Raw genomic sequence first — 7,701 nt, 5'->3', positions numbered from 1 at the left:
CGGCCAGTCATGCCCGGCCGACAGGGCTTCGCGCCCCCGCGGCTTTGCTTCCCCTCTCCCGTGGGTCAGTGTAGGCACAGCCAGAGCGAAAGAATAAACGCAGAGTAGGGCGGGAGAGGTCCGTTTATTTTCACTCCTTTCACCAAAAAATAAACTCGCAGGTTCTGGAAGACATCGCGGCGCACGTGAATGACTTCACAGTTAGCGAAATTACTAGAAAGGGCTCGCCCACTGGGCGCTGCGGCCGTGGCTGCGCCTGCGCTCTCGCGACCCAGGGCGGTTCCCCACCCCCTTACGTCATACACCGCGCCGCCGGGCTCACTGGACCAAGGCTAGTTCCGCGCAGCCAGTGGGACAGGGGTCTCTGATGAATGCTGGAGAAGTTTTGTTATTTTAATATGCTTAATTTTTGTTTACTTGGGAGATTTAAAATGCTTGATCTTACTGCCCGGAGTGCGGGAGTTGGAAGCTGAGTTAATCGAGGAAAAAGCCTCATAAACCCCTCACTTACCCCCCAAAAAAGTAGACGTCAGTAGCCACACAGCGCAATCCCGTGGAGTCATCGCTCCACGGCCGCGGCGTCTTGCCCTCGGGGCAGCCCGTTTTGCTCCGGTGATGAGGCCACCTGTGTGGACTGCGGCCTCCGCTCGCACGCTGACATTCCTGCGCGAGCAACCCCGAATTTTCTGTGAACACTTCCCAAAATGTCCGAGCAGAAACGGAGTCCTACCCAACTGAGACTGTTCAATGTAGCTGAGGTGTTCTTTTTATATTCTTACATCAAATAAGTTACTGCTTTATTTCAGACTTTAGGTGGCATTAAAGATAATTGTTCAAGAAATATTTTCAATTTAATATGGGTACAAATTAACAGGAAGTTATTTTCCCCCTGAGAATTCTAACTTTGAAATGACGTCAATGTTTGTCTTTAAAAAATGACTTTCAAGGAATATACCACACCGGACATTAACTTTATTAATCAGTGTTACACAGATGTAAACCTGACAGCCCATTGTGACCCAAATATGCAAGGATATAATCTGTATTTCTGTTTTTAAACCATCCAACTCTGTTCTGGAAGTAAATACTCTTGCATGGTGAATTCTTTTGAGCAGAGTCCTTTTGTAATCTGGGATTAAGAGAAATTCTGAAAGTATAAATTGCAATACAGTCATCATCTGGTATTAGCTAAACTTTTGGCAGCATTGTTCAATAACATTAAAAATTACACAGGGTGCCCTGGCCCGTGTTGCTCAATTGGTTGGGCATTGTCCGGGACAGTGAAAGGTTGTGGGTTCCATTCAGCCCAGGTTGCTGGCTCCATCCCTGGCAGGAGGAGTGCAAGAGGCAGCCCATCCATGTTTCACTCTCACATTGATGTTTCTCTATATCTCTCTCTCTCTGAAAAAGTTTAAAAATAAAAATGAATAAAATTATCTTTAAAAATATTACAGAGGGCTCTCTGCTGAAGGATACATACTCTTGTGAAGGATGACTACTTGCTTCTGTCTAGATGTCAGGAAATCATTTCTTCTCAAGGTAGAAGTTCCACCATTGGACAACCAATCATTTATCTCTAACCAAACACTTATGAAACTGCTCTGTAATAATGTTTACATTAATTTTATTTCTTTAAAATTATGAAGTATATGCACAATTTATGAAGTAATATAATTTATCTCTAAGAATATACAGTATAGTTATTTTGGCACCTTTTAGAAATAATCCTATATTTTAAGGAACTTTTGGAGATGGGGTTCCAGATAAGGGATTAACAAACTTTTAGGGAAGACTAGGTAGTAAATAGGTTAGCTTTGTGAGCCATACATTATCTGTAAATACTTGTATTCCCATATAGCTTTATTACTTTTTTGGTGTCACTCATCACATTCTGCCTTGTATTACATTTGTGTGCACATCTCCTTTATTAGACAAGGCCCTTGAAAACAGGGATCAAGTCTTAATCACACAAGTGCCAACCTAATTTCTTGGCATTAGAGCATTTATTGTAGAACTGAATTGTTGGAACTATTGTTTTCCACTGGAGAGGAAATTCACTTAGAACATCATATTTTATACTCTTCTGTTTCTCCCAAGGTTTATAGTATAGTGACATACATAGGTAATACTAACTTGCTTTGTAATAGGTTCAGAGGGAAAAAACATTCACTCCCTGCTTGTGTAAAACTCCAAGTCTAATGATTTCAGAGGACAAATTTATTCAACACACATGTATTTGTCTCATAGAGCACTTAATAAGGCTAGTATCAACAGAATTCCAATAGCAGTATGAGGCCAACCTGCAATATTAATAACCATGCTCCCCAGGGTCCCATAAACCATCAGGGTCTACTTTGGCTGCTTCCTAGGTATTGTTTTTGTATTGACTTATCCCCTTGGCCCAAGGCATTAATCTAGGCACAGAAGGATGTATTAGCAATTACACATACTTTGCCATGGCCTGCACAGAGGAAATCTAGGGCAGTTATATCAATCATAATAACCCTGAACAGTGAGTTGAGGCTGACTTGAATGCCTTCCAGGGCCAATGTGATGTCATTGATCTCTTCAGCTAAATTGAGGACAAATTTTGTTCTACCTCTTCTAACTGGATGGTTCTCATTGTAGGAATAATCCCCCACTCCCAGGTTGCATATAAACAAGTAAATTATCCCTCTGAGAAACTTCTCCAAATAACCAAGGTCAGCCTCATATTAGTTCTACATGTGGTCTGATGGCTCTGTGATCTATTGATGTTGTTTCTTCAAACACTTGAAGGTTTCTTATCACAAACTTATAGTACAAATATAACAAAGTTCATCAAGAGGACTATTGGCCAGAAATAAGGTGACTGTAGATGGTAGCACATGAAGTCCCTAAGGTGCAAGCCACTGTTTTGTTTCATTTTTTTCAAGAGGAGGAGAACTGTGGTTATTCGTGACATCCACCTAAGAAGTACAGTCCTAGGGCACACATGATGCACCTGGAAAGAAAATGTTTATAATTATTGAAGCCCCCCGCCCCAAACCAATCTGGCCTATATCAGTTGTGGGGCACAAGATGACAGTGCCTCTATTGTGGCCTCCTAGCTGGTTGGTAAGCCGTAGGTTTCCTAGTTCATTTGAATAATTAAGTCCAGTCTTTGTTTATGGAAGGACTGCCTACAGGCAGGTAGTCCAAACTGTCCTGTTTGTCCATGCCACCAGCTGAGTGGCATTCATCCACTCCACAGAATGACAAGTGAAGACTACAGGAGTAGGAGTGGGAAAGATATCTGGAGGTGCTGACAGATATTTTGCAGGGGAGGTACAAGAGATGGGACATTCCGTATTTTTTTAACTTTAAAAAAATTTGATTTTAGAGAGGGAAAAAGAGAAACACCAAGTAGTTGTTCCACTTATTTATGCATTCATTGGTTGATTCTTGCAGGTGCCCTGACTGGGGATGGAACCCAAAACTTTGACATATCAGGATGATGCTCTAACCAACTGAGCTACCCTACCAGGGCTCCCTGCCACTTTGAACTGGCTTATTATTATACAAGAATGGCAATCAACTGTGATCAGAGAGCTATGTGGTGGACAGCAGAGCCAGTTAAATGTAGTGTTTGCTAGTTCAGGAGAACCTTACCTGGGTGTCTTCCTTCATGAGGAAAGGTCTGGGGATAGCTCTGAAGATGGGAGATCATGATGTCTCCCCTTTTCCCAGGCCTCTTGAGGTCCAAGGTGTTCCTTACCCTAGTGTCCCATTCCAATAGCTATAACTTCATCTTCTTCCATTCATCCCTGATTTACACCCAGACCTTTTGTCCATAAGGATGAGACACAAAAGCAATAAGGACATTTTTCTAAAACTTATTGAGAGCCATTATGTCTCCCATTTGGACCACCACAGGCCATTATAGGGGACTAAGGGAGCATGTACTCAATCATTATCCTTACCCACTAGGATCATGTCAGTCCAACAGAATCCAAGCAGCTAAACCAGAATTAAGCTTAAATCTTTTTAAAATATATTTTTATTTATTTTAGAGAGGAAGGGAGAGGGATAGAGAGATAGAAACATCAATGATTAGAGAGAATCACTGATCGGCTGCCTCCTACATGCCCCCTACAGGGGATGAAGCCCACAACCCGGGCATGTGCTGTTGACTGGAATCGAACCTGGGACCCTTCAGTCCACAGCCGACACTCTATCCACTGAGCCAAACTGGCTAAGGCAAGCTTAAATAATGTACCAATCAGGCCAACCTGTGATTGTCATTAGAGGAAAGAAAGAAGCATCATGCCCAGGGTAGCAGTCTGGATTTTCACTATCATTTTATATCCTCCCACCTGCCCCCCACCCTTTTTATCATTACCTAGGAAGTGGCCAGGAGATGATCTCTTTCTGGAGACAGCCACATTTAATGACCAAAATACCTAGTATTAAAGTGTATGAACTAGGAGCAGGTGAGGGATATAAAGAGAGTCTTTTGAGATGACTGTAGATGGTAGCACAAGAAGTCCTGAGAACCTTGGCCATTAGCCCATTGTTAAAGTGGCTTTTGCAATAAAAAGTACATTTGTCAGACTGCAAATGTTCCAGAAAGCCAGAAACATGACAGATTAGTTTTAAGGGATACAAGAGTATGGCTAGAGTCAGTTGATTGGACTAGACCAGTAATACCAAAGGTGACAAAGTGTCAATGATGGTGAGGCACCACAATAACCCTGAGATGGGCAAAAGTCCAATGTAATCAATATGCCAGCAGTGGGCAGGGGCCACACTTGTGCAGTGTGGCCTCATTCCCTGTGAGACAAATGTGTCATCTTTTGTCAGGAGTCCGAGTTGCTGCAATCAGTGTTAACCTTTGCATCAGAAACATAGATTCCTTACTCTGCCCACTCCATGATGATGACACACGGTGTAGACCATGCCCAGTACAATGATGGACAGAAGCAGCAATGGTGGCAATCAGGGCAGCACAAAGCTCTGTCAGCAACTTGACTCCAGTCATTCTCAACGGAATAGCCCCTACCATGGACATCTACATGAGAGACCCAAGTGTTTGGGTCAGCAATTGTAATTTGTTTATACACTTCATGTCCCCAAAGAGGATGTGTTTCAATCTGCCAGTCTGTAGTTTCCCAAGTGCAGAACGAAGAGCTAGGCCGTTGGCAACTGCCCAAGAGTTAGTACAAACATAACAAAGTTCATCAAGAGGACTATTGGCCAGAAATGAGAGTGGCCTTTAATTCTGCACAAAGTGACCATGTCCACTGTTGGTTCTACATGTTAACACCGAAGTTGAATAGCCACAACAGATCTGATAGGTTTCAGTGTAGCTAAACCATCAGTGAATCAGGCCCAGGCATTTAGGGGAAATCCTGAGTTGAGAGCCCCACTGAGTCAGCAGCTTTACTTCACACATAAAGTCAGAGGGAAGAGAAGGCAGTGATAAAGTTTCTCCAGGGGATAGCTGCCACTTTTCCTTTAAAGCCAAGATACCCTGGGCCAGAACAGCAGCATTCTTGAATATATCACTTCCATTTGCTGAACAAGGCTTATTTAGCCCTTCCCACCTTGGTAGTCATTCAGTCCAAGTTGACTCACCCCCAAATGGCAGTATTAGGCGGAGTCACACGGCCCTTATCAGTCAGGCATTCAGTTTCAACAAGAGCTCAATAGCAAAGCTAATAAATAGCTGCTTTTTTTTTTTTTAGAAATGAAATATTTGGGAAATAGGCTTGCTTCCCCGCCCCCCCCCCCTTTTTATTTATGAGAGAGAAAGAAACATCCATTTGCTGTCCCACTTATTTATGCATTCATTGGTTGATTCTCTTATGTGCCCCGACTGGAGATCCAACCCTCATTCTTGGCATATTGGGACAATGCTCTAACCAACTGAGCTACCCGGCCATGGCAACTAATAGCTGCTTTTCAAATGGGGTGTGTGTAGCTGTGTTAGGGAGGCTTTGAGTTTGAAACCCAAAGGGGCACCTCAGGATGGAGGCTGCCTCCTCTTACCAGAGACACCAATTGGCAAAATTATCATTCCTGTAGATTTCTAGCTCAAACTGTGGAGCCTCAAAGTCACTAGCACTTCTCTGCTTGCAACTCTTCTCAATCAGGAGAATGACCTCTGGCATTTAAGGAATGAGGAAACAGAGGTACACACAATTCCTACTCTACATTCAGACTAAAACAATGATTGAATTGGCCTGGAGGACCCCACCCAGGTCACATTAGCATTCCTTCTCCAGGTGAATCCTGCCTAAGCCCTATTGGCTGCATTCTCTAGATGCCAGCTCCCCCATGGGGCTGAGAGAATGGTGATGAGCTCCTATATCCAGCAGAGCCATATAAGTTTGAGTTCCTCTCCACCCCAAAGTTCCCCCAAATACTTGCCAAGCAAACAGACCTTTGGTCCCCCTTGGTGACAGGAAAACTTGGCCCCTCTCCTAATCATCTTTGCCTTAAAGTAGCTGAAGTTGGGGTAGAGGAGGAGGGGAGGGATCAAGCAGCAGGAAGGAGAATGTGTGCCAGAAGCAAAGTGCAATGACTTTGTTTTAAGCACTGCAGTGGCTGGCTGCAGCTTCATCAAACAAACTTCCAATGTTCCCAGCCCACTCAAAGTGCTGTATTAGGTAGCAAAGTTCTAATTCTGCCCAGAGTGCAGTGACCATGTAACTGTGGCAGCCACAGCCACATTTTCCAGCTGTGGCTGGAGTTTGTCCTTTGGTTGATGACCTTCTTTGAGATGACCTTCATCTGGGCACGTGCTGCCCCCTTATCAAAATAACATCTCTTAAATTCAACGTAAGTGGTAGGAGTTTTCCATGAAGGCAGGGCTCATTGCAAGAAGTTATCTAGATTTCTTTGGGTCTGTTTTTCAATCTTCAGTGGGTTACCAAATTAGCATTGTTAAACCCAACCTGGGGCAATAAGAACCTTAATACCAATCTAAATTCCTCATTTATGGTTTCTGCAGGAATTAGTCTGCCTCGGAAAAATCCCTCTAAGTCTTAGGACCAAAGCTCCTTACAGCAGTTTACACTGTAAAAAAAACAAAAACTCTTGAGACCTTTTATGATCATCTCGGTATGGATCTAAGATTAGCGTGATAGACTGAGGGAAAAGCTGAGCTGAAGGACAGCCTAGCTGTTGCCATTATTAACAACTAGGGGCCCGGAGTGCGAAATTCGTGCACTGGGGAGGGGGGGGGGTGTCCCTCAGCCCAGCCTGCCCCCTCTCACATACTGGGAGCCCTCAGGGGATGTCCTAGTGATGGCTTGGGCCCGCTCCCTGCTCCCCTTGGGGATAGGGCCTAAGCTGCAGTCTGGCCTCCCTTTGTGGGAGGTGACCGAGCTGATCAGGGGAAGGCATCAGCCCCATCACCCTGCTGCTGCAGCCACTGCCAGTCACCACAGCCAGCAAGGTTTTTTCATCAACACGGACTCCAGTCCCTTCACTATGAAAAAATGACAACTTTCTTTAAGACACATTTTCAAGATGTGTCTTTCATATAATAATAATTTATTATTTTTTTTTATCCTCACCTGAGAATATGTTTCCATTGATTTTTAGAGAATGTGGAAGAGAAAGGGAAAGACAGAGAGAAACATCAAAGTGAGAGGAACACTTTGATTGGTTGCCTCCTGCATGAGCCCTGACCTGGGCCCCGGCCAGGGAGGAGCCTGCAACCTAGGTACATGCCCT

Source organism: Myotis brandtii, unplaced genomic scaffold, assembly GCF_000412655.1.
Source record: "Myotis brandtii unplaced genomic scaffold, ASM41265v1 scaffold266, whole genome shotgun sequence".
Classification (NCBI taxonomy): domain Eukaryota; kingdom Metazoa; phylum Chordata; class Mammalia; order Chiroptera; family Vespertilionidae; genus Myotis; species Myotis brandtii.
This window is presented reverse-complemented; position numbering follows the sequence as displayed.